The sequence below is a fragment of the Miniopterus natalensis genome, chromosome 3, assembly GCF_054644295.1.
Source record: "Miniopterus natalensis isolate mMinNat1 chromosome 3, mMinNat1.hap1, whole genome shotgun sequence".
Taxonomy (NCBI): domain Eukaryota; kingdom Metazoa; phylum Chordata; class Mammalia; order Chiroptera; family Miniopteridae; genus Miniopterus; species Miniopterus natalensis.
This window is the reverse complement of record NC_142083.1, coordinates 63,891,950-63,902,919: the sequence shown is the minus strand read 5'-3', so window position 1 is coordinate 63,902,919 and position 10,970 is coordinate 63,891,950. Positions and strand designations below refer to the sequence as shown.

Sequence of the window (10,970 nt, the reverse complement as noted above, 5' to 3'; positions counted from 1 at the left end):
ATTAAAGAAATAGAATTTGAGTCTTTTGCTCTACCATTAAAAAAAAAAATCCCCACATCCCAACTAAGAAACTAAGAAAAAAGAAAGCCAGCCCACTCTTTTCAAAACCACATCTAAATTAATCTGTTTCAAGGTCTTCAAATACCGTTTATTTTAGGTTTGTTTTTACTTTTTCTATTCCTCCATCTCTGTGACGTGCCAGTGTACGCAGGCTGGCAGAGGGTACTGGATTTAGCAGATGTACACGTTTCCCAAGTTCAGATGCATGATCACCAGGGTCTAGAGGTGGCAAAGAAGCTCTGGAGGAAGGGTTGGGAAACTGCAGGTCAGGAACCTTTCAAGGAGCATGAGGTTGTTGCAATGACACCTCCACTGGCCCTAATTTCTGTCATTCAACATTATGTCAAGAGGAATTAAAAATAGGAAAAGCGAAGGAACATCTGGGCTGTGTGGGAAGGAGTTAAATTTGATTTTAAAATAAATAAGGCGTCAAAGATTCAAGTTTCACTTATTCAGAAATTGGGGATGAAAATTAAAATGCTGGTTTAAAGAAGTTTGGGATCTTTTTTGTGGGTGGGCAAGGGTGGGAGAGGGCTGCAGCTTATGTGAAGTTCCTCACTCATGGATACTCTCACCTCACCTCTGTGCAAAGATCCAGGGATAGCCCAGAAAAAGTAGAGGGGCCAGGAGGACAGCTGGTGGTGGTGGCCACCCCCCAGCACCAGCAGGTCACATACACCTTGTGTTTCTTGACAACCACTGAACCTGGGGAAGCATGACATTCTGGGAGGAAACCTCTTAAAGCTGAAAACAATACCATTGCTTCTCGTTTGGGATCTTTGAGGAGGAGAATCAGTGTGAGTCTTTAGGGTCATTAAAACACATTTAATAGCTACCTTTTTAGATGGGACACTGTGAGGAATTGCCCAAGAAGAGGGAGGAACCCAGAATTTGAAGCCTTTTCTCTGAGATGAGAAACTGTGAAATGCCAAACCAGCAAAAGTAGATTCACAGGCACAATGGTTGTTTGTGAGGCTTAATGGGACCCAACTCATGCCAAAGGACATGGCAGGCCCTGGAGTGACATTACAACCCCATTCTATACAATTTTTCTTTTTTTAAATATATTTTTATTGATTTCAGAGAGAGGAAGGGAGAGGGAGAGCAATAGAAACATCAATGATGAGAGAGTTGTCATTGATGGGCTGCCTCTTGCAGGCCCCCTACTGGGGATCGAGCCCACAACCTGGGCATGTGCCCTGACCAGGAATCGAACTGCAACCTCCTGGATCCTAGGCCCATGCTCAACTGCTGAGCCACACCGGCCGAGCTCTATACACTTTTTAAATGCAGGTTGAATTGTATTAAAATAATTATAAAGAACCCTATTTAAAGGTGAGAAATTCAATTTTTAAAGCAGCCTGTTGGATACACGAAGAGAGAACAAAGCATTGGCCTTGGAATAACAAAGAAATAGGTGAAAGTGAACAGATGATACATGTAAAAGCCTCAGGAAATGGTAGATAGTCAAAGGCCACATGTCGTTACTTCTCTTTTCGACAACAGCATCCTATCTTCCATTTGGAGAGTTGATGTCCCTTTTGCTATGATGTTGAAGGAACCATACATTGAGATTGCTTGCCCTTCACCTGGCTGGGCATGGATCAGCAGTTAGGCATCAACCTAGGGCCCAGGAGATCGCGGTTCGATTCCTGGTCAGGGCACATGCCCGGGTTGTGGGCTCGATCCCCAGTTGGGGGCGTGCAGGAGGCAGCCCATCAATGATTCTCTCATCATTGATGTTTCTCTCTCTCTCTCTCCCTATCCCTTCCTCTCTCTGAAATAAAGAAAGATATATATATATTTTAAAAAATGATTGCTTGCCCTTCCCCTAACCTAGAAGTGGACAGGTGACCTAAGATCAAAGGAGTCTTAAGAAGAAAGATGTACTCAGTGGCTGGCACCCATGCTTAAATAGATGGCATCCACTGGACGTGCCTGGAAGCCCCAGGCCCAGGCTCCACGGCTGGAAGCTGCTCTGGATGTAGTGACAGTAAAATACTCACATCCCTAAGGACTGGGTAAATGCCCTTTGAGGGGGAACACATATTGGTACACAAAGAAGTGGGATAGGAAGTGGAAACAACTGTATGAGCCCTCTGTCTACAAGTGGGGCTACAAGCCGCATCATCTAGCTGAGTCAGCTTGAAGACCTTCTAGAAGTTATGGTGGTTAATGGCAGTTTGCACCCAGCATTGGTGAATCATGGGGCTGGGGCACTAGACCTTCGGGACAAAGGGTACAACATGAGGACCAAACTAACATGATATATAGTCAAGATTTAATTAAGCAGAATGGGAATGTGTTATCAAGATATGGGGTCATCTGAAATACTGCATGCAAGAGTTCACTGGGTCTCATGAGGACCTGGAACCCAGAACAGGAAAGTCAAGAAGCAGGGTGTTCTATGTCTCTGGGACCCCCAGGCCTCTGATGCCCGGTCTTAGTTTAGTTCCAGAGACTGCCCCTCTCTGACTCTCTGCACGTGGCTCTAAAGTGGCCACTCCAGAAAGGCAGCCTGGTCTTCCAGAGCATATCACTTCCAGATTCAAACACGAGACAGGGATTGACCAGCCTCTCTGAGTGTCAGCCTTGGGACTTGGGACTGGAGCCCAAGGTTTGGAATCTACAACTGGGGTGGCCGATGTAGAAGAGGCCTGGCAGCCATCCTGCCTGGCCAGATCATAGAGTACCTGTGCGCCGTGCAGATACAGGCATTACCTTCCCTTTGGAGAATTTCTTAAGGGCCATCTAAGGACAGAAGGAGGAAGCAGAGTCTGATTTTGGAGTTTAATAACTATCACTTTTAAGTTGGGGAAGATTACTTAACCTTTTTGAGCCCCAACTTCGTCATTCAAAAAAATAAGTTTTTTGGAGATTTAAGTTAGATAATTTAAGAAAGCTACTGGCACACACAGGCTCTCAAGAAATGGCAGCCATTCTCCTGTCTTGCCTGCCACGTAGAGGGTCACAGGGTGATGAGAGGACAGGGACCCTTTCCAGTGGTGTTCACCTGGTCCTGAGGTTTCACACATGTGTGCACAGTACTAGGTTTTTCTTAGCTTTTTGAAGCTAGGAGTATACTATATTCTGACTGTAACTACAAATTCACTGAGCTTGCTCTGACTTCCACACTCTGCCTGTGAGATCTTTAGGCTAAGTGACAGGGCTGTAAGCAGCCCCTGGCCCTGAATGTGTTTAAACAAACATGACATTCTGCATGCTTCATGTGACTCAATAGGTAGCTCAATGTATTTTTAATATTTAATATTAAAATTCAAAAATATTTTCCCCAGAATATCAGAGCATCAGCTGTCAGGTAAGGAGGGAGAAAAATATCTCAATTTGTGCATTGAATTCAGAGTTGGGGGAGGGGGGCAGTGGGGTGCTTGAGTGCAGTGGGTATAAATGAAGTTTTAATAATATAGCTTCTTGGAGGATCCAAGGTGGTGGTGAAGTAGGTGGAAGTTACACTCACTACCTTCTAGGACCAAACTGGAATTATAACTAAATTATAGAACAATTGACCTAAAAAACCAACTGAAGACTAGCTGAACAGAAGTCTTATAATCAAAGATTTACAGAAGCCACATCAAGACTGGTAGGAAGGGCAAAGACACAAGAAGGGCTGGTCCAGCACCCACATGCAGTGGTTGAGAACCCGAGAGATATTTCAGCTGCAAAGGTCCCCCTTGAAGAGGGTTGTCAACCCCATGCCGGAATCCCCAGCCCAGGGAACACCAGAGCCCAGAAGAGGTGCCCATATAGTATCTGGCTGTGAAAATCAGTGGGAATTTTATCCACTAGGAAGAGATGAAAGTCTAATAGAAATCCAGGCACCATCTTAAAGGACCAGTGCACAAAATCTCTTTTGAGGCCACTCATTCTGGGCTCTGGCAGAGGGAGGGCAACTCAGAACAGCCTGGAGTTGTGTGAGTAGAAACTGGCTTGTGTGGCTCTGGGGCAGGGGCCATTCCTCTTGCCCACTCCCCTGGCTCCTGACCAATGCCATCCCCCCCACAGGAGATCCACTAGCTCCACCCTCCCAACTCACAATGTCCCACTCTCCCAAGCTTTTGCCCCTCAGAAGAGCCAGCTGGCCGCCACCAGCCTGGGCCCACAGTGCAGACTTTCATAGAGGGTTCTTGAGGAGGTCCAGGCAGACTCAGAGAGACTGAGTTATGTGGCTCCAGGGCGAGGTACATTTTCCCTTGTGTGCCTGACCAGTGCCACCATTTCTGTACAGAGCACTCTCTCCACACAACCAAATCTTGATCTGTTTGAGCCTGATGAACTCTGCCTGCCTCACCCTGACAATTCCCTAAGACCCTTCCCTACTACAAAGGTCTGTGGACACCCAGTGGGTGGTGGCTGGCCTTGGTGTGTACCCTGAGAATTTTGTTGAGTGGCCTGAGATCCGGCACTGGCACCGAGTTTGAATCTGTACCAGTCTGGTGAACACCACTCAGCCCTACCTGGTGACTCACTGAGGACCTCCTGACACAACTCACATACTAGAGGCTCTTTCTGTGACTCAGCCTAACAGACAGCCAATAGGAAGAGGTGGATCTCGGGGTGCCTAGGTCTTTTGCTGAATCTTGCCTGGTGGAAACTGGCCTTGAAGTGCCACTTGATCCTTCCCACCCACACCCAGGCCCAGCAGAGGCACCCACAAACTGTGGATTGCTTTGTAGCTCCAAACAGGTTGCCCAGGGCTAGTCACAAGCAGCATCTGACATTGACCTGAACTAGAGTCCCTCCAAAGGGGTCCCAGATACAACATACCCAACGGGGGACTTCAGACCACATTAGAGCATGAACCAATTAGCTTCATGAGTGGTATACACCCAAAGAGAGATCTTGGCAGGCACCACACCCTAATGGGGTGAATTCTGCTTCATGAGGTCAGCCCATGTACACAGCAGCATGTACAATGTGATTGCGGTCAATCCTCAATCAACCAGCCTCAGAATCAATCCTACCCACAGATGAACCAACAGCAATCATGATTCAACTATAACAGGAGGGCTCACATAACACGCATATGGGGCACATTCCTGGAGCACCTAGCTCAAGTGATAAGGGAGACTGTGCCACTGAGTCTCACAGGACAACTGCTACGTAAGGCCACCGAACCAAGACTGAGGGACATAGAACACCTACCTTATACACAGAAACAAATACAGAGAGGCAGTCAAAATAGGGAGGCAAAGAAAATTCAAGAGGGAAGATTCCCAAGCTCATTTTACAAGGCCAACATTATCTTAATTCCAAAAACAAATAAAGACACTACAAAGAAAGAAAATTATAAGCCAATATTCCTAATAAACATAGATGCTAAAATCCTCAAAAAATGTTAGCAAATTGGATCCAGAAGTACATTAAAAAGATCACACACCATGATCAAGTGGGATTTACTCCTGGGATGCAAGATTGGTACAATATCTGCAAATCAATAAATGTTATGCACCACATAAACAAACTGAAGGACAAAAACCACGTGATCATAATAATAGATGCAGAAAAAGCATTTGATGACATTCAGCACCCATTTATGATTTAAAAAAAACAAACTCTTAGCAAAGTGGGAATAGAGGGAACATATCTGAACTTAATAGAGGCCATATATGGCACACCCACAGCTAACATTTTACTCAATGGGGAAAAATTAAAAGCATTCCCCTTAAGATCAGGAACAAGATAGGGGTGTCTGCTTTCACCACTCTTATTCAACAAGTACTGAAAATTTTAGCCACAGCTATCACACAAAAGGAAGAAATAAAAGGCACCCAAATTAGAAAGGAAGAAATAAGCTCTTATTATTTGCAGATGACATGATACTGTATATAGAGAACCCTAAAGACTCCACCAAAAAACTACTAGAACCAATAAATGAATTCAGTGAAGTATCAGGATATAAAATTAATATTTGGAAATCAGTTACATTTTTATATACCAATAATAAAATATCAGGAAGGGAAACTAGGCAAAAAATCCCATTTACAACTGCACCAAAAAGAAAAAATACCTAGGAATAAATTTATCCAAAGTGGTAGAAGACCTGTACTCAGAAAATTACGGGGCACTGAAGAAAGAAATCAAAGAAGATACAAATAAATGGAAGCATATACTGTGTTCATGGGTAGGAAGAATTAACATCATTAAAATGCCCATACTACCCAAAGCAATCTATAGATTCAATGCAATTCCTATCCAAATACCAATTGCGTTTTTCACAGAATTAAAACAAATAATCCCAAAATTTATATGGCACCACAAAAGACCCTGAATAGCCACAGTAATCGGGAAAGAAGAACAAAGTTGGAGGTATCATGCTACCTGATATCAGACTATACTACAAGGCCATAGTAATCAAAACAGCATGGAACTGGCATAAAAACAGGCACATAGATTAGTAGAACACAATAGAGATCCCAGAAATAAACCCATGCCTATACGGTCAATTAATATTTTACAAAGGAGGCAAGAACATACAATGAGCTAAGAACAGTCTAGTTGATACATAGTTTTGGGAAAACTGGACTGATACATGCAAAAAAAAAAGAAGAAGAAGAAACTAGACCACATTTACACCATATACAAGAATAAATTCAAAATGGACTAGAGACATAAATCTAAGGCTTGAAATAATAAAACTCTTAGAAGAAAACAGGCAGTAAAATGACATTTCTCATAGTAATATTTTTTCTTATGTAATTAATTCCTCAGGCAAAGGAAACAAAAGATAAATGAACAAATGGGACTACATCAAACTAAAAAGTTTTTGCACAGCAAAGAAAACCATCAACAAAATGAAAAGACAGCTCACTTAGTGGGAGAAACATACTCGCCAATGATACATTTGATAAGGGGTTAATATCCAAAATTTATAAAGAACTTATACAACTCAACACCAAAAAACCCCCAAACAATCCAATTAAAAAATGGGCAAAGGCAGTGCCCTCAGTAGTCCCCCAGATCTGTCTCTTGCTTCAGCAGTTTTTGGATGGAACAGACCCAGGGACGCTTCTTCTTCCATCCTTTAACCACCCTCCAACCTCTTTTCCAGTCACCACCTTCAGAACCACCTCAGCCATCCTCAGTCTCTGGGACCAGCCAACACTGGTTTTTTACCTTAACTCCTTATTGCTAAACAACCACAAGTTCCCAAATTCATCAGAATTATACCACCCAGGTGGAGGCTGCTGTCAACTGCCTGGCCAACCTGCAGCTGTGGGCCTCCTACACCTACCTGGGCTTCTATTTCAACCACCATGATGTGGATCTGGAGGGCATGTGCCACATCTTCTGCAAGTTGGCCAAGGAGAAGCTCGAGGGCACCAAGTGTCGATTAAAGATGCAAAACCAGCTCGCTGGCCGCATTCTCTTCCAGGACGTGCTGAAGCTTTCCCAAGATGAGTGGGGCAAAACTCAGGATGCCACCGAAGCTGCCATGGCCTTGGAGGAGAACCTGAACCAGCCCCTTTTGGAGCTGCATGCCCTGCATTCTACATGCACAGGCCCTTATTTCTGTGACTTCCTGGAAAACTACCTCCTGGATTAGGAAGATAAAATCATCAAGAAGAAGGGTGACACCTGACTCACCTCGGCAGGCTGGCTGGCTTCCAGGCTGGTCTGGGCAACTATCTCTTGGAAAGGCTCACCCTTAACCATAACTAGGAGCCTTTGGAGCCCAGAAGCCTTTGAGGGGCCTCTCTGTATTCCCCTGGTGTCTGGCTTCTTCCTGAGCCTCTCCTTGAAACCACTAGGGATCCTTTTAACCACTGGAGCCCTGTCCCTTGCATTGGACCAAATGGAAACAATAAAGCTCTTTGCAGAAAAAAAAAAATGGGCAAAGGACCTGAATGGACACTTCTCCAAAGAGGATATACAGATGGCCAAGAGACATATAAAAAGATGCTCAATGTCACTAATCATTAGAAAAATGCAAATTGAAACCACACTGAGATATCATCTCATACCTGTCAGAATGTCTGTCATCAATAAATCAAGAAACAAGTATTGGTGAGGATATGAGAAAAAGGGGACAGTCTTGCACTGTTGGTGGGAATGCAGATTGGTGCTGCCACTATGGAAAACAGTGTAGAGGGTCCTCAAAAAATTAAAAATGGAACTGCCTTATGATCCAGTGATTCCACTTCTAGGTATATATCCAAAGAAACCCAAAACACTAATTTGAAAGAATATGTGCACCCCTATGTTGACTGCAGCATTATTTATAATAGACAGGATATGGAAGCAACCCAAGTGCCCATCAATAGATGGGTGGATAAAAAAGTGCTGGTACTTCCACGGGCGAGTAGGCCAAGGGTGATTCATCAGGCAGGTCACAACAAGGCCAATGCAAATTCTAAAATGTGTGTTTCACTTGAATGCAGTTACTAGCATAGTAAACAGGACTACAAAACAATTACGTCAATACTGCAAACAACAAGAAAAATTGCGTAAGTACCCAAATTGAAGTAAGAGAGAAATTATCATAAACACCTGAGACAAGGATCTAAGGTAATATTGAAGAGTAGGATGGCGTTTCAAACTTTACAACACAGATATTGATAATATCAGTTCATTAGTAACATGTCTCACTGAAAGAAAGATGCATAATGTTGTGAAATGTATGTGCTTTACGAATTGACTTATGGTCTTTGTGGGAGGATCAGCCAGTTTGCATGTCTCTCTCTTCTTTATTTCTTCCCTATAATGCACTGGGGAAAGGACCTCTATTTTGTTATACCATGGAGCCCAACTGAATTGAAAATATTCAATTGTGCAAGGACTAAACAGTAAATCTAATAATCCTTTTTCTCAACAAATAAGTCTGAATCTTCTCTGTTTTTGCTGGTAATCTTTTTTTCTTTTTTCTTTTTTCTGTTTGACAATTAAAGTTAGTATTTGGAACAAAATTACCAATTTTTTAAAAAAGTGCTAGTACATATATATGATGGAATGTTACTTGGCCATTAAAAATAACAAAATCTTTGGAGACAACAAGATGGTGATATAGGTAACCGCAGTACCTGCTGCCTCCCGCAACCACATCAAAATTACAACTAAAACACAGAACAACCATCATTCAGAACCTCCTGAGATCTAGCTGAACAGAAGTCCTACAACTAGGGAGCTGAAGAAGCACATCAAGACCAGCAGGAGGGGTGGAGGTGAAGGGCAGAATCTGGGCTGAATTGCAGAGATGCGGCCATGGTCCCACACCCAGGTGCAGTGGTTTAAAACAGGGAAGGATATCTTAGTCAGTGGAGGTTTCCCAGAGGAGTGAGTGGTACCAGCTCCTCCTCAGGCCCCACAGCCCAAGTTTCCAGTGCAGGGAAGAGAAGTCCCCACAACTTTGGGCTGTAAAAATGAGTGGGGATTGTGGCTGAGGGACACACAGTCTGCAGGAGCCCCAGACACATGAATTTTGAGGGGGACACAAATATGAAGTCCATAACAACCAAGAACAAATATGATTAACCTTCTCCCCATACCATGACCACCCTTGGAGGGCCCCCATCTTTTAAAATTTGGTCAATCTTGTGAATAAAAGATTGTTTTTAGTGTCCACATTTCTGAATATTAGTAAAGTTAAGCAACTTTTCACTTGTTTAGGAAAACAAAAAGGTTTGTCTTTTTTCATGCATTTTCTCCATTTTTCCACTTATTTTTATATGTGCATTAGGCAAGTCTTTATGCTTCTTGTCTTCCAAACAGATGCAAGTTGTTCAAACCCTATTTACTATGTAAGACATTCTTCCCTACTGTCTTATAATATTGGTGTAATGACTTTGAACACTGTCAACTCAGCTAAGCTGCAACTGTGTTTTCCAAAACTCCCTTTCCTCTGTGGTTCAGATTAGAGATAGCTACAAGAAAAATTAAGAAGGTGGAAGTGACACAGCACCTATTATTCTTTGAAGGCCATTGTACGGTGCGAAGTACTCTTGGGTGTTGTTGGCTAGAGCACCACCCAGCACCGCAGCTCCTTGGCTCCCACCAAATCTCCATCAGCTTCTCTAAGTCCTGGGCCAGGTGAGTGTGCAGCTCTGTAACACAGGGCACCAGCTTCTCCTGCAAGTCACCCACAGCATCAAGGTGGTGAGAGACAGACATGGGTTCCAGTGTGTTCTCGTGGTTTCCAGCTTATCCCCACTGGTGCATCCAAGCTTGTTCTTTTTCTCACCAGCTCCAGGTCAGCTTTTTTTCCTGACTGCTCTGTGGTGACTCAGGCCCGAACAGCGGAGGCAATAGTCTTGCGTAGACTTCTCAATAAGCTCCCACTGTTGCTTAAAGTCTAATTCCTACAATAAATCCTTTCTATCAGGGTTTCTCAACCTCGCCCCTATTAACATTTGGATTGGATAATTTTATATGTGAGGCTCTCCTGTGCATTGTAGAATGCTTAGCCGCACCTTGGCCTCTACCCATTAGATACTAGTAGCACCTACTCTTTAGTAGTTGTGACTACAAGAAAACGTCTCCACACATTGCCAGATGTTCCCTGGGCCCATATCACCTGTATGGACAACTGCCCATCTGTATCACTGATAGTGGTTCTACTTCTGTGATTATACCCTAAGTGACATCATCACCTTTATCATACATTGTTTCTAAATTTACTTGGATCTCTTTCCTTTTTTTCTTCCATTGATTGATTAGTATATTTGTGTCAAGACTATGCTTCTTAGGGTAGTTTTAAATCAAGTAAAGTAAAACCATCACAGTGTTCTGTTTTTAACATTTCCTTGGCATTTATCACATATTCATCCATTCACGTGCTATATAGCCATGGCTAGGCTGTAGCCACCCCCTGACCCAGAACAACATCTTAAGCCATCCTGTAGAGAATGGTTTTTTAAACTGGAATTCCTGACCCCCTTGAAATTGTATGCAAAATT

The 10,970-nt window shown here is 43.3% G+C and overlaps 1 pseudogene; it reads left to right on the top strand.

Annotated features, from left to right (window-relative positions):
• The first annotated feature begins 5,104 nt into the window (after positions 1-5,104).
• On the top strand, positions 5,105-7,740 carry LOC107546474 (ferritin light chain pseudogene; annotated as a pseudogene).
• Positions 7,741-10,970: the final 3,230 nt, after the last annotated feature.